This window comes from Pithys albifrons, chromosome 4 (genome assembly GCF_047495875.1).
Source record: "Pithys albifrons albifrons isolate INPA30051 chromosome 4, PitAlb_v1, whole genome shotgun sequence".
Taxonomy (NCBI): Eukaryota; Metazoa; Chordata; class Aves; order Passeriformes; family Thamnophilidae; genus Pithys; species Pithys albifrons.
In genome coordinates, this window is record NC_092461.1 from 37,385,722 (window position 1) to 37,408,643 (window position 22,922).

At 40.4% G+C, this 22,922-nt stretch overlaps 1 protein-coding gene across 1 annotated transcript in view; it reads left to right on the top strand.

Moving 5' to 3' along the window:
* Window positions 1-4,676: 4,676 nt before the first annotated feature.
* ASAP1 (ArfGAP with SH3 domain, ankyrin repeat and PH domain 1) overlaps window positions 4,677-22,922 on the top strand; it is a 154,607-nt gene continuing 136,361 nt past the window's right edge. Inside the window, exon 1 of the mRNA XM_071553832.1 lies at window positions 4,677-4,957. The gene's annotated coding sequence lies outside the window, so the exon portion shown is untranslated. The remainder of the gene's footprint in view (window positions 4,958-22,922) is intronic.

Here is a 22,922-nt window from a genome sequence, read left to right on the forward strand (position 1 = left end):
CTATGCAGCATTTTTCTAAGCAGAGCTGGTTAAAAAAATCATTGTTTGGACAGGCCTTTAGTTACTTCTTTTCACATGCTATATTGGGAAAAAAAAACAGAGGAGAAAAAGAGGACTATAAAAAAATTCCCTTTTTTTGCCATTGTGACAAGGAACAATGAGTGTAAAGGAGAGGCAAAAACCCAAATGCTTCAGTGGTGGGGTTTTTTCCTATTTTAAAAAAAGAAGACTTTAAAAAAAAAAAATTAAACATGCACAGTCTTCTGCTCATTGGTGGAGCTTGTAGCTGCCACCAAAGGTCAAGTGCTTCTCATCAAGGCAATTTCCAATGCCCAGACATTTTTTGTAATGACAAAAGGTGCTATTTGCTTAATAAATGTACAAATATGTTGTTAAACCTGTTAGAATCCAACTTCTGCTGTATTTCAGTGAATGAACAGTGGGGAAGTGGCAATGTTTCTTGTGTAATGTAAGAGCACATGGTTTGCTGCTGGACAGAGGGGGCTTGGTGCTTTTCCTAGTGCAACATGGCCAGCAGGGATGCTGATCTTAAAAGTAAACCTTCTTGCCTGCTCATTTAGGAAGGAGCAGACTAGTAATTAAAGTGGCAGAGATTTCCAAGCAAATGTTAAAATTGAAAACCAGTGCACAAAGAGATATGTTTTGTAGTGTAGTAAGAAGTCTCTAAACCAGTTAATTACTGAATTTTTGCAAGAAAAATAGTGTTTATAGCTTATGGTATGTTGTGTTAGTGTTTATGAAATCGTTTTGGATAGTATTTTCCACTCGTTTTCTCTAATGTTTGTTAAGTTTTAGCATATGTTGTTGTAAATCCAGACAGAGTCACACAGTGTGATTAGGGAACTTTGGTTAGCATGTCACAGTGTTTCTCTGGTATCCAGTTTCTGGTAGCTACTCAGAGAGAAGTCAGACGGCTGAGTGCACAGGGCTGGCCATGCTCTAAATGGAAAGTAAATTAGTTTCATGTGAATATATTGTCATTTTTTTTCAAGAATGCAAAGCCTCTGGTTGACTGAAGGGTGGAGAATGACAAAACTGAGACCTGCGATTTCTGTCTCCAAATGTTTTAATTATTCTGTTGAAGTCTTCTCAAATCCAGTAAGTAGGATGGTGAAAATTAAAGAACTGATCTTTGTTTCAAATCTATAATGAAGAAAAAAACTCCTATTATAATGATAAGGCTTGTCATTGAAACATGAAAAATAACAGAGCCTGGGGCCTCATAGTTTAATGCTAACTTTCTCGAGAATTTTGTTCACAATCTCAGTAATGATTTCATGTGCTTTATCTTTACATACATAGCTAAATCCTTTTAATCTTTAATTAACTGATTTGTCTTAATTCAGTAGCTGTAGAGTTCTTTGTGGAAGTGAGAATTTCATTATCATCTCTAGCAATACACAAAGCTACATTCTGGGGATATAGAGCAAGGGATCATAAAGCTCAGATGCTGCGGATACATCAAGGGTGGATGTGTCAGAGGGGTTTTTTCCAATTTAAAAGCAAGTATCTTGACATCTGTACTAAGGCCACGGGACTTTTTTTCCTCAGGTGATGGGGGATTTTGTGCAGCTGTTGTGCCCTTTCAGGACTCTTTGTCCCCTTTTCAGCTACCATAACTCTGCTGGCCTGAGTTTGAAGTTTTCTCTCTACTCTGTTTCTGCTGAAATGTTTCTGTACAGTTTATTATTGTCAGCTTCATTATTTTTATGACCATGCTGTTCCTGTTCTCCCTTTTAGCAAGACTGACAGTAACATCTTTCTGTACAGTTTTTCAACAGAAATTTCTCACCAAATGAAACTTTTCACAATAAGCAAAATCTTTATTTCAACTTATTTTTTAACTAGAAAAACAGAAAAGTGTAATACTTTTTGTGGTTCTGTATGGAAGTTGTTGGAGATGTTTTATCAGCTGATAGTTTTCCATTGAATATACCAATGATTTTTCACTCCCTTTTGAAATTTTTCTAGACAAACAAAACAGTTTTACAGCAAGCACTTTTTCTTCCACTTACAGCTTATTGAAAGTAGCTGGAGGACACTGGTCTTTTTAATTATTGCTTTATCCTCTGTCACCTTGACCTAACTGTGCCCCGGTAGGGAATGTTTGCCTACCTCTAACTGATTTACAGCAGATGTTAGTGGTAATAAATTATATCCCACTTGCCTCAGCTCCCTTTTTTTTCTAGAGGTGCTTGAATGTTTTCAAATGAAAAGTCTTTCAATCTTAAAAGACGCTTCTTTTTTTCCAGAATGCCTATTTTGAAGGTTTATATTTATTTTCTCTCTCTTCCCAGTTATACTGAAAAGCAAAGGTTGCACTTTATTCCTTTTCTCAATTTTTTCTTTCCTTTTGCTACTGTAAAGAGTGTCACTAAGGGGAAAGTATAAGAAAAGGGAAGGTGAAAAATACCATGACAACAGAAGAACTTCTATGGAAAAAAGTGAATAACTGAAACAGCTCACTGGCAGAGCACATGGAACAAGGGGGGAGAAAAAAAAGACTTCAACCCTGACATGTTTTAATTTTTCCGTTTTTCCACCAGTTCCCTCCTGACATCACCAAGCAACCATTCGGTCCTTGCTTCATGTAGAATGTGCTAGGCCAGGCAAATGACCTCATGCTTCTAAAGTCAAGCATTTGTTCTACCAGCTCCTTGCACTGATGCAGCTGCCAGTGTTCCAACCACACTCACAAGGACCAACCCTCATCACCAACCTCATGCTTCCTAAAATGTAGTCGAAGAATGACTGGGAACATGAGGACCCAATTTGAAAGATATCTCCTGATTCACAATTAAGCTGCAGACCAGAGAGTTCCTGAGGTAGGGATGCTCCCAAAACCCCATTTTCCACCCCAGTACTGCTGCCAGGCTCCATACAGCGTCGCTCGGCCAGCACAAGTGAACTCCATAGACCATGTATGATGTCCAAGCCTGGCCACTTCCTGGGAATGCTGTAACCAATGACGGTTTGCTAGACCGTCTGTGAAATCATAAGCAGAAATGCACCATAAGTATTAGAACGTACTGAAAGAAGCCTTTTCCTATAGTGCTCCTATTCTCTTTCTAGCAGGGACCTTAATATAATGATACAGGATAACATTGCACATGGGACACTAAGGCTATTTCAGATGAGCTGATTGCCAATGTCATAAGTGAGGGCACCAGCTGGTGATATTACCTCTGTATCTAGTTACCTCCATCACCAAATGGCAAAGTGAAATTCAAGGTACAAATTTTTATCCTATTTTTTATTTCTGTGAAGTCCTAGAAGAACCAGAAAATATGAAGAGGTGATGTCTTCTTTTGAATGTGTTTTAGGCGGGACTGTCCTAAAAAGTCAGTTTTCAGGGAGAAGTGTTTTTGAAAGTGCACCCTTGCCTAAGAAGTCCGTAACCTCTAAAAAGCAGAGAAGCCTGCAATTGTCCTCCTACAGCAAACACAGGGAAGTCCCTCCCCATCCTGCAAACACGCAGAGGCTTAATTGTGTGTGTGTGCTTATAATCCTATGAATTTAAATTTGGCAACTCTCATGTAAACTTCACTTTATTAATTACATCTGTGGGAGCAAGGGGTCAGCTCTATGAAATATTATTGCTTCTGCTTGCTTTCATAACTAGCTAAGAGCTTTACATTATAACCAAGGCAGACCATACAAAAGAAATTCATTAACCCCCCAAAAAAGAGAGTGATGTTTGAAATGATGGCTAGTGAACCACAAGACACAAAGAGCAAAGTCTGTATTCCAAAAACAGCCAACAAAATAGGCTTCATCCTAATTTTACTAGGAACTCAAGAGTTTGTCTTCAGTTCATAGAATCATACAATGGTCTGGCTTGGAAGACACCTGAAGATCATTTAGTTCCAGCCCCTCTGCCATAGAACTAGATGCCTTGACAAAATGGCATAAAGGAGTTTCCAAACTCTCCTGTTCCTTTAAGCAGGCTCTCCCTATAATTTCTAAGGGGAGTGTAGGGGTGGGGGGGGGGGGTGGGGGGGGGTGTGTCCACTGTATTAGCCCTGGAGGAAACCATCACTGGCACTCTGCAAATATTCCACAGACAGCCATACAAGTCTTGTTACAGCAAAGAGAAGTGGAAAAAACCACAGATAAAATGACTTCAGGACTACCAGGCACCACACTCAGTGGCACCCGGGAGTTCATGCAGGTTGCCCTGCTGTTGCAGGGCTCAGGGTGCATCTCCTTCTCAAGAGAAGGAAAATCATGCACTTTTTAACTAAAGCATCACTGTATAGAAATCAAGGGAGGAAAAACTCCTCACCAGAGCAGTGAGGGAAGGAGAGGGCAGGGTTGAAGGCAAGGCTGCTGCTCAGACTTCTGAGTGCTCAGGCTCTGGAGCCCCCCGGGCAGCTTGTGTTTCCAGGCGTCTCATACCGCAGATCTGATTTCAGGCTCAGCCGTGGGAAGGCAATGGGTTAACGGGGGACGCAGCACGTTAACTGTATCTGTGGAGATTATGGCATGTTTATCCAGTGTTCAGATTTCCTGTCTGAGTGTTTGGATTTCCTGAAATCTCTGCTATCAGCCCAAGTGCTGTCCACTGAACAGACCTTCTCTTTTTTTTTTTTTTCCCCCCTCCTCCCCCCTTTTTTTTAACTTTGCTCACATGGTAGGTTTTCCTTCCTGCTCTCTTTCCAGTTGTAGTGCCTGTGTCTCCTCACCGGTCAGGACATTTATGGATGCGGATCAAAACTCTTAGACTCCAGAACTCTGAGGATTGCCGTACATTGGATTTCCTTTTCATTATTATTGTTTTATTTCACTTTGTTTTATCATTTTGTGGCAAGAACACCTGAAGAAACATGCTCTTTTTCAGCTGCCCATGGGACAATATGTTTTAGTCTGAGATGGAATAATGGCCTTAGGCTTGAGGAGCAAATCTGGAATGGGAATTCAGACTGCACACATCCTGGTGAGTTACAGCGCGTTGGGGCTGAGTGGATGGTAATGAGCAGCTCAGAGACAGGGACAAAGGCTGAGCCCGTTCATTCAATGTGGCTGTGGAGCAAACTGCAAAAAGCAGATGAGTGAAGCTGAAGTCAGAACTTTTTCCAAAAAAAAACAACTAAAGTCCATTTTTAGTTCCTAAAAATACACACTGCTCTACAGCCCAGATAATGTCTAGGTAGCAAAATGTGTAAGACCAGAATCGGTGAGTCCCTGCTGCTCATGCAAATAACTTTTACTCGTGTAAACAACCGCAGTGACTTTAAAATGAGCTGATGTTAGAAAGGACTTGCAGAATGGGGCCCACATTGTAAGTTACAATGTCTCACTCTCAGCAAAAACTAATCTTAAAAGAAAAATAAGCATTTTCTGAGTGTCTTTGCATATTTCCTTGGCCTTTTATGTTTTATTGTTGGTCTAGATTTAAATTTAAGAAGAAACTATGTGCCCACTATTTGTCCTATTGTCTCTTAAATAAATTTGTAGTAGGAGTGACAACATATTCCACGCAGCAACGTTCCGGGAGGCCAGAAAGGGGCTTTCTGTTGTTGGAGGGAAAACGCTGAGTGCTATACTGCTCTTAATGAACTGGAAAGCTGCATTCAGCCATGGGGCTTAGCTAAGGTTTTAGCTTCATTTTTGGATGTGAGAGTTCATGATGGCATTATCAACCATAGATGGTTTTAGTAAATCACAGTCACAAATGAAACGAGTTGACCAATCTCAAAATCAGTCAGAATTTGAAAAGAAAAAGAAATCTTCCTTTCAGGCCTCTGAAGTAGATTTCATTGTTGGCACCCATGGAAGTGTTGCTGGAATAAGATGTGGAAGATAAAGCATCATCACTGTTGCAACTTTTGTTCTGTCCCATAGCTGGAGGCTGTGGTTGTGCTGAACATTCCTGAGCTGCTCATTGGATCCAGTCCAGGGATTTGATCTCTAATTGTAAGGGAAAAGTTTGGTTCAGAACTTGCTTAGATGTGAGGAAACATCCACAGCAAAAACAGCTTTCTATAGTAATTTGACTTTAGCTCTGATTTTCTTTTGACTATTGAATAAGTCCTGAATTCTAGTGTATAATACTACATGTCAAACAAGAGATTTTAATATTTAAATTTTGGCAGTTTAGTAGGACAGAATACTTTCCTTTTTTATATACCTTTTATATATAAAGGAAAAGAGCCATTTTCCAAAGTCTTTGCAAAGCTTCCAGGTCTGAAGTTTTAAACCAATGGTCAGGTGTGATGGCTTTTCAAACAACTCTTTGAATGTGATCCTGCTGCTCATCTTCAAGGTTTACTTTGCCATCAGTGGAAGGTTTACGAGACCAGCCAGAGTGAACTCATGTCTTGTCTGCTTGGGAGCCTTCAGGAATTCAGTTTTAATTATTAACATGGGGCAACACTGAAACTGATGGTATTTTATGTATTGAAAGGTCAGTTCTTGCTGTATATGTAGGTTGTACTCTCGTTGTAGTGGATTGACTGTCAAAAAATGAATGTCTCACCTGAGTTAGACTGGACTGTGGTGTCTTGTCTTGTGGTTAACAAGCAGCTTGGTGGTCTGTGGTCATGGATGTGACCAGACAGGCTCAGCAGAAATGTGCTCCTCAAAGCCAGCAGAAGAGTCACATGTCACCAATGATCCATGAACTGCAGAAAATAGAGAGTACAGATGAGAAGCCATGGAGAATGTAAAGACTCATCTAGGCATACCCATATCTCCCACCTTTGGAAATTTTGTTGCCTTTGTGATGAGCAGGATGCTTGGGACTGGGTCAGTTATGGGGGTTTATCCCCATTTTTGCAAGGCTGTCAGAAATTTTCTGGTTTCAGCCAGGTTGGGAATGCTGTGGGAATGGGTTTTTTTGGTGGTATTTTGGTATTTCCTCTTCTGCTCACACCCAGAGCAGGAAGTGCAGAAGCACAACCTTCAGCTCATTGTGTACGTGTTTCTTTTTATAAACCTGAATTCTCTGCCCGCCCCCTTTCTTTTTTTTTCCCCTCCCTGATAGCCATCACATAGGATCAAGTTTTTGTTTGATTTAGACTGAGAATTTTGTCTTTTTATATAACTACTTCAAGCACTAAGTAGTTCCTTACTAATTCCTTAATAAGTGATTATCACATTAGTTTTTAATTATCTAAGTATAATGTTCCCAATCAGCTACCCATGGCTGATAATATTAATGTGACAATATTCCCCAGGAGCTGCTTCTGCAGGCATTTACACCTGATCCTTCAGCAGCATGAGGACTAACTGGCCACCAAGACCTACCTACTCAGTTGCCCGTGAAGAAATTCTGTAAAAGGTCTTTTTTTTTTTGGTAACCAACCACAACAAGTAAACTCTCTTAGGTTAGACACTTCATGCTTTAATGTTCCTTCCCTCACTCAATTTCTTTTTCTGCATCAGTGAGGAGGTTTGACTCCTGTGCCCTCACTCCATGTGTCCAACTCACTCACCATCATAACTGCCTGTCCTCTTGCCTTTCTTGCTGTTGTTGGCAAGTATGGATAAACAATTTTGACAGGTACAGAGTCCTGCAGAGCTAACTTCTTACACATAGTGATGTTTCACTGCTCAGATGACAAATGGACCAGATGAACTAAACCACTTTCACCAAAAATATTCCCCACATCCAAAGACTTTAACCCCTCCTTTTTCATGCAGTTTTCCACAACAACAACAACCACAAAATTTTAAAAAATCACTTTTTTTCATACCTGAGAAAGCAGATCACATTTGGATTGCAGTTTTCCCCTCAAAACTCCCTTAGCCACCTTGAAGTGTCTTTAATCTGCCATTTTAAAAATGAAAATAAGATAGATCTTAAAGCTGGCCCATGGCAAAATAATTATTTCCACTTGGGTCCACTCTCAGGAGCACTACATGAACAGCTCTGCTAGTTGTGTTTGGAAACTCCCCACATAGGACTGGGTTTGTAACACAGTTTGCTCTTCATCAGCTTCATAGTCCTCAAAGATATAAGGAAATGTAAGCAATGGGAAGTTAATTTACTTCACTAAAACCCTCTGTAATTTAAGAAGACTTAAACAGAGGCAATGGAATTACTGAGGTTATTGGAGTTCTGTGCTTGTTTGGGGTGTTTCTTTTTTCTTTGCTGTTGGCTCCAAGTCCCTCTCTTGGTCTTTGGGGAGCTGCAGTGCTCCAAACAGAGGGCACAAGGAGTGGAAAAGAACAACAGTGTGGGTCATTATTTCAGACGCTGATTAGCAGCATGGCTCAGGCAAGACCACACATCGCTCCTCCCATGTGGCACTCATGAGCCAAGCTCCATCCATGCTGAACAGGGCAAGATGTGAAATTCCTTGCTTGGTCCTCCTGAACCCCAAAGCTGGGTTTAGTCCCTCCAAGTGATGCTTTTAGTGTATCCTCCTCTATCTTGACTGGAGTTAACAAAATCCATCTGTCTCTGTGAGTCAGTAGAAAAGTATCTGTTTTTTATAAGAGTTAAGGGACACGGGATAGGGCAATGTCAAAGCACAGAAGTCTTATCCCGGCCTGGCTCTTGCACATCACACACAGAGAGGAGGTTGCCTTTTCTGTTTCTGTTCCCCAGACAAGCTCATTTACACAAGCAGAGGACATAGCCTGTGGTGTAGGTGGCCATGGCTGCTTAACAAGGCTCCTTTCATCAGTAAACAAATGTGCAAATGGGCATCAACCAGCAAACACCGTGATGCAGCAGCTGCTAGCAGTTTGGGAAAGTCGAAAGAAAACTCTGTTTTCTTCTAATCAAAAGCAAAATGAGGAAGCCTCCCCTCTCCCCTTCCACCCCCACCACTACCACCCTGGCTCGAGCAGAGTTGATCCGTAGGTATTTGTGTGGGGGGTTGTTCTCAGTGGTTAACCACATAACAATTTGAAGCATGTGGCTAACTCAAAAGAAACTGTCTTTAAACATTTGCAGACTGTAATTGTGAGGAGAGAGTGGAGCCCTGGCTGGGGGCTGCTGGCCACCCTGGGGGTTGCGGGAGGAAGCCCTGAACATCCCACAGCAAGGTCCCATGAAGAGGAGAAAAAAGCTGATTTTATGCCTAAGAACTTCTTGACAATGATCTGCAGCCAGGGCCAGATGTTCCCAACTCCTGTTTCGTGTCTTTACTTGGTGTGCCAGGGTGAAATGCCCGACAGGAAACAAAACGGAGGGAAAAGAGGTGGCAACAAGGGGGAGAGTGTTCTGGCACACCACTTTCATAAATAAAGCCAGAAGAAAAACAACAAACAAATTGGAGAAGCTTTGCTGTGAAGCCCAGCGTGCCTGAGACTGCTGTGTGATCCCTGGGGCAAGAGCTGAGAGGTTGATGGTGTGGTTGGAGAACCAGGCTCCAAGGGGGAAGGCAAGGAACAACCTTGTTTGGGGGATGGTAAAATGTCTCATTAGAGATCCTCCATCCCTCAAATCTGAATTTCTTGGACAGGGAGGAAAGACTGGAGAGAAATGTGTGACCAAGATGAGCAGTTGTGCTTGTGGAAATGAAGATCCCCAACACCTGCATGGTGCCTCAGTGCTTGTTATTCCAGAGCTGTGGAGCTAATGCTAACATCCAGTTTTAATGAATTTTGGTTTAAATAAGCCAATAAAACTGAAGATTGCAACATTTCCCCATGAGAGAAGCTGTCTGTGAGATTCTGCAAGTGTTTTGTGACTCCCTAAGGTCATAGGCTTTAATTGCCATCTGATCCAGTGCATCCTCAGTCCATGATTAGCAGAACCTCTCCCTGGTTGCACAGACACACTCCTAAGTGCTTATTGTGCAAATAAGAGTGCAATTAATCTTTTTCACCCAAGCCTCATTTGTAATTCAGGAGGTAGAAATACCATATCTGTACAATCACCAGAATGGCCCACGATCTAGCAAAGCAAATTACTTTTGGAGTATGGCCTTAAGGTTGAAAACTCAGCCTGATTTAGAGAAAGCACAAACAAGGCCTTGCCAGATCTTCTCCCCTGGTTACAGTGACTGAAGCTGTAGCCTTGTGGCACAGGGATGGCATGGCATGGGATTGCAGTCAGAAACTGAGCTGTGCCCCAGGGCCCTGGAAGGACCTGCAATCCACTCCATGCATTCCTCCATATCTGTTTTCCAGTCTGGAGAGAAAAGAAACCAGCTTTTATTTAGTGGCTGAACACCCCTGGGATTGCCACCTTCAGGCACTGAATTATGATGTAACCACAGGAAAGCAGCATGGCTGGCTCCCACTTACTTTTGGTGCATCTCTGCAGTAGCCAGAAGGGAGCGGGTATGTGGGAAATGCTGGGCACAAGGTTGATATGCTCCTCAGAATTACTGGGGCAAGGAGAGGGACATGCCTCCTGCCATAGCTGGCACAGCTGTGTGTGCTTTTTCTAGACGCTGGCCAAATGCATAGAAAGCAATTCTGTCCTAGCCAGAACTGCCAGACAGAGAGGCAGCAGGACATTTCAGGTGCTAGGACAAGCCTTAGAGCTGATTAAAATAGATTCAGCATAACATCAAGCCCCTAGCACAGTGCTGTGATTCCACAGAGGAACATAAAACCATCTGAGCCAAACTTCAGATCCTGTCTCCAGTAGTGGTTGACACATGAAGAATACAACAGCTGAACAGGGAGAACACATAGCAATATTTCTCAGATTATGGCACTGGTTTTCTAAAATCTCACCTGGAGGATTTTCTGAGTCATAGCTCATACTTAGGATGTACCAGTCATGCAGATATTTGCAACATGGATTTGTAGGTTTTTTCCAACTCAAACTAATGGACATTTTAAGCATCCATTTTAAAAAGGATTTTATGGGTTCAAGAGACTGGTAGACAAAGATTGGTAGACAAATTCATAGAAGGAATTTTGTCCTGAATTTACAGCTATGAAATCATTACTGACAGTGAGGGTACAATCCTAATTTACCTGATTTATAGTAGTGCTACAAATTGAATTTTGTGGAAATATTTCAGATTTATTTGTGAGTAAATAAGATCTATGCCAGCACCATGGAACTGTAATACTTATTCTATCTATCATGGAACTATATTGCTACTTTCCTTCTGCACTAAAATCCAAGCAGTTTAGTAGTCATACAAATTATTTTTGCTTACTGATGTAATCATTTACACAAGGCATATTTCTCAGACAATGTGTAAGACTGCATTCTCTGCTGATGTAGTATATTGGCTCCATCCATCTGATAAGAGGCAGACTGTAGTTGCACATCCTTTAATAATTATTTCAGCAGGTGTCCTTTTATTCCTGTTCATTAGTAGTTAAGTACTTAGCAAAGCTTGTCAGGATCAGAAATTCCTACAGTTCAGTAGTTATCTATATTCATGAACAAAGAGGATCTCCACCTTGGTAGCATAATTTCTGTAGATATTTTGAAATAATTAAGATACTTAATACTAACTGGTACCATAATTCTACATTAAGTGTAGAACTTTTGAATTATTGTCAATCAGCAGGGTATAATTCTGATGTTGCATTTGTCCTATATTAATGTCACAAGCTGATTCCATATTTAGTCAATGGTGATATAGGTCTTAGCCAGAATTCCAGGTCTCACAGGTCATTTAAACTTTGTCACTTTTATTTTCTCTGTTTATGAAGTTGGCATTGAGAAGAGGTTATCTTGTTCCTGTATTGGCCAGGATGGGGTTAAAAATCTACTATCCAAGATGATCTACAACTGGTATTTGTTCTCAGTACCTAGACAAATGGGATTTGGCTCAGTGGAAACATATTTCATTACTATTGAGAATATTAGACTTAAAGGGCGTCAGTAGCAGCAGGCACAAGGATAGAAAGGCGATGCAAGTCACGTGCTGGAGCCATACAACAGCCTACCTGACACCTGGTCTGAATTACAGAAATCTCTTGATGGTTGAGATTTATGTTTTTCTTCCCAGAGTTCCTTGGAAGCTCAGAACAGTAATTATGCTGTTTCCCCCATAGGGTAGTATATACATGTCTGCACAGGGTATATCATAAACTCCTACGCTTTGTCCCTTCTATTGCCTTCAAACACAGAGCAGCCTGGCTGTAAGGCTCCTCTTCAGCCAGAAACATCCTTCCCCCAAGGATCATTTCTAACATGAATTCTGTCCATTTTAAGATATCCCAAACAGCCTAAGCCCTAAGCTCTGAGCAACTCCTTCTCAAGTTTAGGATCTGCAATAGGCCTAATGTCTGTGAGTCATATCAGCAGTGTCCTAAGCAAAATCCTCCAAGAGCTACAACTTGAGCAAGAGAGTTAGACTTACAAAGGAACTCCTGACATAGATTTACACCATTAGATTAGGCACAAGAGAGAACATGACCTGAGCCAGTAAGACCAGATTTAGCCTAACCCTAAGGAAAATGGAGTTGTAGGCAATATTTTTCCATGACACTAGCGCTGAAAAACACCTTATAATTTAAGGGAACCTTATTTGTGTTGTGATTACTTCCTGGGAGAAAAAAGTAACCTGTATCATGGAAATTCATACTATTTAAAAGGAGTTGAAGTAATATGTTACTGGGAATTCTGCAATATCTATAGCCTGTTTCTATGAGTGAGACTGAAGTAATTGCACTGTGTATGCAGAAGTTCCCCCAAGACTTTGACACCCCCCAACCAAGACAGATGGAGGAACAGAGGACTCAAGAGCTCCTACACACTTTGTAAAAACAGGCAGATTGCTAGAAGAAAAAAAACACTGCTTGAAACCTCTAACTACCTCCGTCTTGAAGGAAGAGCCACAACTACTGTGAGACAGAAAGAGAATTTCCATGGGAGAGCAGTGCTGTGCTCACCACAACCCAGGAGAAAAGCTCCCACAGGCATTTGCCCCTCCAGGCTGCCCATGTGGTGTTTCAGAGTTCCCAAATCCTCTTGGTATACATGCAAACCTGTGTGTGCCAGCGTGGCTGTAGGAGCAATAACAGTAAGGTGAAACACTTGTTATTTATCCCAGTGCTTGAATTCTCTCTCTTTAGGAGAATACCTTCTTGCCATTAAACAGGCCATTAAACCAACATGCTAATGCAAAAAGCGTTTCCTGGGGATAATAATATCCTGACATCAGTATTGCTTGTGCACTAGTTACAGTGGCAACGTTTTGCTTAGACAAGCAATACAAGGAGAGGACCCTGATTGCTAAACCTGGCTGGCTAGTGTAGGTAAAAGCTTAAATTAGTAATTTCCGAAAGCTGGTTGCCTAAAATTTAGAATGTTAGCTCATAACAAAGTCCTGGATAGGTGATTTCAATGTCCTTTTGAAAGTGAGGCCAGTTATTTCATTCCACTAATTAGGGTTTTAGTAGACAAGAGTTCAGTGCTTTTGCTGAAGTTTCCCAATGCAGGAGAATATAACTCCATTCTGAGCTGCAGAACATTTGTTTTTTATAATTCAAGGCCTGTTCTAAATAGAAATCATTGAAGACAAGTCAATTTACATCTTGCAGAAAGACCCTGGGCTCCCTTCTGAATGTGAACTTGGATAGGAAAGAAACTGAGATGCCCAGAAAAGACAAGTTAATGCTTTCACTCCTTAGCACCTCCAGCCATCTGCAAAACACATGAGTTTACCAGGTTAAGCAGGAGACGAGTGGTGGTCACGAACACCAGAACTGAGCAGTATCACCCAGCTCCTACGCCAGACATAGACTGCAGAGGGCTTTGCTCTGGTGCCTACAGACAGAATGCAAGGGAGGAAGAAGGACCACAGTGACCAGGCAGGATCTGAACACTGACAACACCCTCTGGTTTCGACAGTAGTTATCATGAGAAAATATGTTTCTGCTTTGTCCTTTCTTGTGCATGACAGAAACAAACAAGATATTTGTTTCCCAAAAAGGAAATAGGTTTATTCTGGAATGTGCTGGGCATATCAGGTTCTTCTAAGTACTGAAGGATACGTCAACATTTTTAACCCCTCCCAGGATATTTGTGCAATATTAGTTCTGTCATTTAATGCACTGTTTTTGCAGCAGACAGTAGACCTGATGTAAGGAAAGCTGGCCTCATTTGTGCTGTTAATGTAATCTTTCTTAGAAGCAGAAGCTATTTGCAAGATCATAACTTCAGTCACAGACACTATTTTTAATTGGGGAAGAGTTCTCTCAGAGGAATAATAGTCTTACTTCTGTTCACATCTGTGCAGTATTTTCTTGATCAGGAGATCAAGAGAAAGAGGATCTGAACAACTGCTTCTCTAAGTAATAATGAACAGAGAGCTGTGCAGTAAATCATAATATGCAATGAAATAAAAAACCAAAATTTGGCTGGAGATTAATGGCTGGAATGGGACTTATTGAATTAAATTGGATCAGATGTTCCCTGGAAAAAATCTGAGATAGATTCTGAATGCTCTATGGTATTGGTTTTGTTTTTTGCAAAGGAAGATTTAACTTGAATGTTTTGTAACTAGTAACAATTTCTAGGCCTTGCATAGTGGTCTTAGGGGCTTGTGGGAGAGGACAGGCTGGAAATCGTGGTCCAACTCAGGCAGGGGAGATGACTGAACATGGAGCCTCCCCAGTGCACAATGCCACAAACCTCTTAAGTGTTACAGGGGGCATCGCATTTTTACAAGATACGGAGGGCTGACTTCAGTTCCCACATCCAGGGGCAGATTCATGGTTGCAGGTCTGATACAGAAATAACTCCAAGGCTGTGCTGAACATCCAACTGCACCTCTTGTGTTCCCTGTTAGGTAGTTTAGGTACTTCTGTCTTTCTGAGTCTTCTGTTAATCCACTTATAAATGTCCAGCATTCCAGATGTTGGCTAAAGAGACATGTGGGCAGCTGACTTGGGCTTTTGAATTTTCCCAGCAACTAAGGCACTCTAAACCTACCCTTGGCTTAGTATTTCAGTGCCAGATTTGCTTGTGACTCCAACTTAAGCAGCAAAACATTTGCACTTCTATCACTGCACACTGAAGAAACCGACCTAAAACTGTAAGCCAGTGATGGGGACTGACACTTCCCATTGGTGCTGGTGGTTTTTCTAATCAGAGATGCTCTCGCTTGTCAAGATCCAGACTTGGTTCATTAATATATCAGACAAAGGAAACCAAACCTGCAGAAATTGTCAGTGATTGTGCTAGAGATACCAAAACTCTTTCCCTTTTAATAAATTTGCTGAACTGAAAGTGAAAGAGACCCACAGTCCAACAGATCAAAAGGCCCACCTTGGTAGGCGTGATGCTGAAGGTCATGCACACACCTGTTTTCTCACCTGCTATCGGACACCTCGCAGATCTGCGGTGCTGGGTTTAGTGACTTTGTCTTATTAACTGGGGTGCCTTAGGCTTTTGTAAAAAGTGGACTTAACAATAGTTGCCTAGAGCCAGAAGAACAGGAGCAAAGCTACATTATTAAAACAGAATGCAATACCATTTTAAAATTCATCAAAGTACTTAGAACAAATTCTCCAGAGCCTGGGGACTTAGTCATCCCAGGTTTTTCCAACTCATTTAGATAATTGCCTCTTGAAATATTGTCTTTCTTTTTTTTTTTTTCTCTTTTTCTAACACTGTCACTTGGTAAGTATTCACTGAGCAGGCAGCTCAGCTCCACAGCTGCAGAAGGTCAGAAGAAACCTCAAGATTCCCACCATGCACATCTCTACTGTCTATATCATGACCCAGCCACATCCAAGTGCATCCAAAATACTCATCTCACTGTCACTTGCAGAGATACTAGGATTGCTTTAGCGAGTTTAACTCATTAATGCACTGGTAAAACCAATTTCTTTATTAAGTGATTTATTAAATAAAAGGAGGTATTTAGAGAATATAATGTGTGAGTTATTCAGTATTTTTAACTACCCTCAGGGCCTGGAGACACTTAGTTTTCCCACCTTCTTGAACACTATATGATCTGATTGCTTCTGTCTCAGTTTAAATTCATGCTGTCACCAAGACGGGCAGCCCAAGTACGGTCACGTGAGCTTGAACAAGAAACTGATACAAATTAAACCAAAAAGAGGTTATTTTTCAGCTGTGTCATTCAGTTGGTAAAAATTTACAACTTACATTACAGCATATAATTTTATTGTGGTTTTTTGTGTAACTTCTATGCAAGAAAATCTAAAGATGAATAGAACTTCCCATAAGATTGCTACTGGAAAATATATCAGCATCCATGGTAGTGCACCAATAGGGACTTTTTCCTAGCATTTTCTATAGAAAGTTTTGGGATATTTTTCTAAATTTGTTTCCTTCCTCCTATTTTCTGTTATTGACTGTAGAATTAGATGTACAGTCTTGTGTCTGCCCATGGTGTGGTTCAGGCAGAGATAAGAAGGCCCTGCTGCAATGCACTTAGGGAGATGCAACATCTCTGGGGTAGGTATCTACCTCTGGACTCAGCACTTTCTCTCTTAGTCAGTAAAATGAAAGAAGCAAATGAAGTTTAGGCTGTGAGTTATCTGACTTTGTAGCATCTACTTTAGTATCTCTTGTTTTAAACATCTGCTTTTGGAGGAAGAGGTGAGCTGCATCCTACTTTCAGTTGTCTATGTTTACTGTATCACCAGTAACAATAAAGGAAGCCTGGAGTGCGCAGCCCAGACAAAGACACTGACAAACACATCCCACTTTTTGCAGTCTAAAAGCTGAGTTAGAGCTCACTAAAGTGGAGGTATAGAATAGCATTTACATGGACTGAGTTTGAATTAAGTTGTAAAAGCTCTGTTCTGTCACTTTTAAGTTTATCTCATTTTTCTAAGTAGGTAATACAGAGTCATAGAATCATACAGCTTCCTGAGTTGGACCCACAAGGATCATTGAGTTCAACTCTTACCTCTGCACAGGACAACCCGAAGAGTCATACTATGTGCCTGAGAGTGTTGTCCAAAGGCTTCTTGATCTGTCAGGCTTGGTGCTGTGACCACTTCCCTGGAGAGCCCGTTCCAGTGCGCAACAACCCTCTGGGTGAGGAGCCTTTCTCTAATATCCAGTCTAAACCTCTCTTAGACAACTTAGGCCATTGATTTCAAAGAGAAAAAGATCCATGCTCACAGATCTGGGCATGACTCACCATATGGGTAGATATAGTCAAGAAGAACAAAAGAATACTTAGGAACATCTTTCTACGCCTGTACTGAGCTTTCTATGTGCCTTATATTTTGGGAAATTTTCTACAGATGCTTTGATTGTTCGGCACTCAGCTGAAGGACAGAATGGCTGTAAATATTATTGAGCCAAAATAAATGACATTTTCACAGGGCTGCTAAGTAGAAGACTGGTTCTGCTTGGCACACATTGAAGGGGAGGGAATGAGAAACATAACACTGAAGGGTGGAGCAGTACCAAGACGAGGGGTTGGCAGAAGGCACCATGGAGTCATCCTTTGCGATCAAAGGCTGGCTCTCTGCTTGGGGCCTCAGACTGAACACAAGCAGAATTCACAAGCTGGAGCCTGACATGCTTTTCTTCAGTCTGATGTAGCCATCCTACATGTATATATGAAATATATCAACTTCTGTGAGGTGTTCAGACACAGGGACAATGCATGACCTCATTAGTGCCTGACTAGTCAATGAAGGCTGGAAGCAGGAGGTGTGCTGCTTGTTTTGCTTGAGAGCCGCCAACACAGAGGAGAAAAGCTGCTGTAGGAAGAACATGGAAAGTTCAGATGCATCTGACTTTTTGTGCAGAGATGAGTTTGATCTTCAACACAGCTATATCAGGTTTAGTTTCTAATTTGGATAATGACTCTTTCCTAAAAACACATCCAGAAAAATGGCTGATCTTGAATTCAGCCCACAATCAGTGGCTATGGTGAACAAGTGGGGCAGTGACAAGAGGGCTTGATGTTGCATTCAGATTATGTTATTACTCTATTACCTACATACCATGCACAGGGTATTTTGCTATAGACTGTGTTCTGAGTAAATAACTAAGCAGGGAGTAAGAGTGCAGAGAAGGTGGGAAGCACTATTGTGTGTTATTTAGCCCCTCACAGTCTTCAGAATTGGATTATAAGTAACTTAAAATCTTGGACTGAGGATGGTAACCTTGTCATTAAATATAAAAAAATACCCTTGCTGAGATCACTGCAGAGGTGTGAAGTTGGGCAGGAGACACTGATTAGCTGCTGCTTCCACAAAATAAAAATTCTTCCCTGAGTCCCTGAGCCCAAGAAACAGCTGATGGATATAGTCGGAAGTGATAGAAAGGTCACTCTTAGGTGGATACAAGGAGATTTAACTCACAATACCATCATCCTGAAGCCCTTAGACAAACAGCAAAAGACAGGCTTTAAAAACTAGAGAGTCCTTCAGACTAAATACTTACAGAAATCTTTTTATATATATCTGAGTCTTAAAGAAAATTCACCTCTGAGCAAGACTGCAGAAAACTACTGAACAAGTACTCTTAAGCCCTCTGGCCCTCTATAGCAATGTGCTGTTCCATCATACACTGCTGATTTAGTACAAAACTCTGGAATTACCTTAGAATTATCATGTTTTGCAGCATGAATTCCTAAACCATGCTGTCCAGTGTAACTGTTCTATAGCTCCTGCACAGCCCAACCATGATTATTTCATAATCATATGACAATCATATCAGATGAGGGTGGAGAAGTAATTTCCATTCTAACAGTCATACCATCTCCTGAAACTAGGTTCTTTTTTAATCAGTTGCTATTTCTGAAAGCACCATCCAAGAGAAGGTCTGAATTTTTCAGCTGATTTTCCATACATATTCAAACATGTGGGTATCTCAAGATGAATAGAAGAAATCTCATACTTTGCCAATATATTTAAAAGTTCAGCAGAATGACCTGAGGATTAATAACCCTCTCAGCCTGACATCACTCTAGAGTAAAACACAGGAATGGCTAATTCCAGGCAGTATTTATAAAGAAATTCATTCCAATTAGGATCGAATTAAGGAAAACATATTTTATTTCAAGAAAGCTATCTTGATAGTTTTTGAGGTTTTAAATTTTGCATGGGGAAAATCTTTACTGCTGATGTAATACTTAGAAACTTTGGTAGCACTTCTGGTACTAAACAAAATTTTCATTAAGAAACCAGAATTATCTAAAATCATCAATCTAATGATTGACTAGATCAAAAACTGAGCAATTTACTTTCTCAAAACCCCTTATAAGTAGGGACTCATCACCAAGAGCATGTCAGTCAGCTCTTCATGATCTATTCTGGTCTCTATGCTGGGTTAGTAAAAGTCAGTAATAAGTTTTTCATTGTTGTTTTCTTTCAGAATTTAGCCCACGTTTATAAGCATGCAAATATTTTAATAGTGTATTTTTATGGAAACACTGAAAACCCGTACAACTAATGTATGAAGTCAGGACAGTGCTTCTTTTGCTTAGGACATACTAAAATCAAGTCCACCGACAAATACCCTTGGATTTGCTTCACTGAAGTTTGTTAGACCACATCCTTAATAGTGTTATCCAAATCATGGATTAGGACAAAGCCAAAGAACATATGTTTGTCACATCCTGTTTGGATGATACCAGCATAGACACAAACAGAACAAGCAGATTTTGGCACAAAATGAAAGACATTTTAGTTAATCTCACAGTTGTTAAAGAATATGTCAGTTACCACCCGGACTGAGTAATTAAATTCTATATTTTGCCCAAGTATCTTTAATAGTCTTTGCAAAATGTCATTTCGAAGGCAATATTTAAATTTGCAAGATCTGCTTTTCAGCAGAACGTAGAGCTGTGACTTGATTCACAGCAGTTCAAATAACCAGCTTTTTTTTTTTCATTTGCAGGAAATAAGATTTTTCTACCCTACCTGCTTTATTTTAAAGCTTCTTAGGATGTAAACGCTTTCTGCTCAGTCATTAGCTGCAAATTGCAGAATGAAGCAGTACCCTACAGCATTTCCAGATGAAGTAGTCTGTTTATACAGAAAGCACAAGAGCTATAATTACTACTTGATCACATTTGTATATCAAGGTCAGATTTATGTGATTCACACCATTGTTTGGACATAAAGGGAGTTGATTTTCAGCATGGTCGTGCACAACTACTATTATTGTTATATCAGTGACTGTAGAAACAATATTAACTTCTGCTTGTTTGAGTTTTTCTAGTTAGGTTGACTCCAGTTCAGACATGTGAGAAAACTGACTGGTTAGTATTGGCCCTAAAATATTAATTATATACACAAAATATGTATTTATATTATTGCTACTCAGGTTGTGTATTCTATTATGAAAGAAAGAAAATAAAAACTCCAAAATAAAAACCAAACTAAAATAAGTTATTAAATGTCTTATGCATGAAACCACAGAGTACAGGCGATATCAAATGCAGGTAATTAAAGAGTGCAAAAACTATTTTCTGATGTTTTCCTCTCCTCTGCAAAATCCTTGCATAAGGTTTTCTTTTTGACTATTACCAAATATATTAGGAAATTTTATACTCTGTTCCTGAGAATCCATTGGGTTTCCACAATATTTAACCAGTTTTAAAAGCTTAAAAATACAGGGATTCAGCTCATTATACATATTTGTTAAGCATTAGAATTAGTTACATACTCAGATTGTACCAATTACTTCGATATGATTGTATGTATTTATAATCAGGCACAAGAACAAATGCTTTCCTCTTCTGAGGAGTTATGGAAGTTGCTGTTGCATTATTGTATTGAATTGAATTGCCACTCAGGCAGTTAAATGCCACCCTGATACCCGATCCTGTCAGATCTCACAAGGTAAGCAGGATCAGCCCCAGTTAGTACTTGGATGGGAGACCTCCTGGGAATACCGGGGGCTGTAGCTTCTGTCACTGTCCAAGCCCGCTCGGCCATGGAAGATGAACCTTAGGAGTAAAGGGATGGGGCCAGGTCTGTGCATTCTGTGCCTCACCTAAAAAATCCACTGTGCAGGATTGAAGGACACACCCACGTGGGGAGAGCCCTCCCCAAATCTTTCTTTACGAAGCCTCACCGTGATGATGATTGCCACCCAGCTGCCATTAATGTCAGCTTGTTCTTAGTTACACCCCCTTCTTACTTAAGCCTCTTTTCAGATGTAGGTGTCCCTGGGCAAAAGGCAGTCATATTTCCCCAGTTTTCATTGTTCTCAATCTGTACTGGGCTTTTATATTTCATATTCACTCTGTGCTCAGATACTGTCATATATAAGGATTTTACATAAATCTGATAGTGTTATCTTCAGATTGACAAGGACAGTTGGGAAGAATTGGTTTTCTTTTTTTGGGGTGTGAGAAAAATAGAGTCAAAATCCCATCCTGACACAGCCCAAATTCTACTACTGTCCTTGGGTCAAGAGTTTCATAAAAGCTGTATTTAGCCTCAAAAAGCTCTTTATTCAGACAAATCACTCACATGGGCTTAAGGTTTGAGGAATTTTACCATCTCAGTGATGTCCTTGTAAATTGTCCAAGGTCACTGAGTCAGTGTTGAACCCACATGAGTATATTCACCACCTTTCCTGTCTCTAGGAGAGGCACATATATTTCCTTCTTAGTGTTTTTTCTCATCAGTTAGTGATGTTAAATTAAACCAACTTGATTTTTTTACAAATATTTTTCTGGACTTCTTTGATATTTCACTTATTTGCTGGTTGCTGTTGTACTGAGAGGCCCAAAAATTAGTAGGAAACCTAGAAAGGAAATATAAAAAAATCATCCTAAACCCCTGAGATCTAAAATATTGCTGATAACTCTGCTTACAGCAAATGAGCAATTAAACAATGTTCAGTAGCTTACCAAAGCAGAGGTAAAGAGATTCTGTGACTTTTCAAACTTATGAAAAATAAATTGCCATCAATTCAAAACCTACTCCAATGTAAATCATAGTTACTTGTGAACTTAGGTCAGCATCCAATTTAGAAAGCAATATACCATTATATATTTTTTATTTCTTGCTTTGATTTGAATAATATAAACCTATGATGACGAAGGTGACTTTTTTGCCTAAAGAGATGAATAATACAATTAAAAAGAAAAGGTATGCTGTGAAAATAAACAACCAGCAGAGATCTCATCATGGGTTGAATCAGATTCAGAGTTGCCAGTGCCTGTGGGTTTTTTGTAAGGGGGGAGTACTCAGTTGTCTGCCAGGGAGGCCTTTCCCAGTCCACAAAAAAAACCCCAATGCAGTGCCTATGCTGCCTTGTAACAACTTTTTCCTGCTTGTAAGACAATATTCAAGCATAATACTCTTGGTTTAAGGTAGATACTTCTCCTCTTGCATACTTGCCTTCAAATCAAAGGACACACCTCTTCCTTATGAGCAGCGCCCATAGCCATTTCTTCTCCTGCACTGCAAGCTCATGGCATACCTGTTAGAACCTCAGATCCTTTCCAGCCAGTATGTATAAATCTGAAATCTGCTGGTTAAAGAGATGTGTAGCCCTCCTAATAACAAAAAAGCTCTTGACAGCATCACTTGAAAGTATCCTAAAGGCTCAGATACAGAAGGGAAAACAGAGGTAGTAACATCCCATCCAAAAACTTTGATGTTGCAATGTTTAATTGAATTCTCACATGAAAGTATCCTAAAGGCTCAGATACAGAAGGGAAAACAGAGATAGTAACATCCCATCCAAAAACTTTGATGTTGCAATGTTTAATTGAATCCTGTATGTCTTGGAGACAGGGATTATTCTAGGTTATTTTTAATGTTAAGGGTTGGCAAACTTCCAGACCCACATGACATATCTGGAAACACTAAACAAACTCAACAAAACCCATAAACAAACTACGGCAGTCTCTGGGGAAATAGGTCAATAGGCCTAACAAGGCTTCTCTTAGACAGAAGGTTAAAAAAAAGACTTTTAGAGGAGTAGATGTGCTCTCCCTCATGGAATCAAGTGATGTGCTCAAATGAAAATTAGCAGACTGGTTAAGCAAAGTATGTGATCCCTCCCACTGCCCTGCTGCCTTAACTTCTCTGTTTGAACCCAATCTCATCCTTATGAGTCCTTG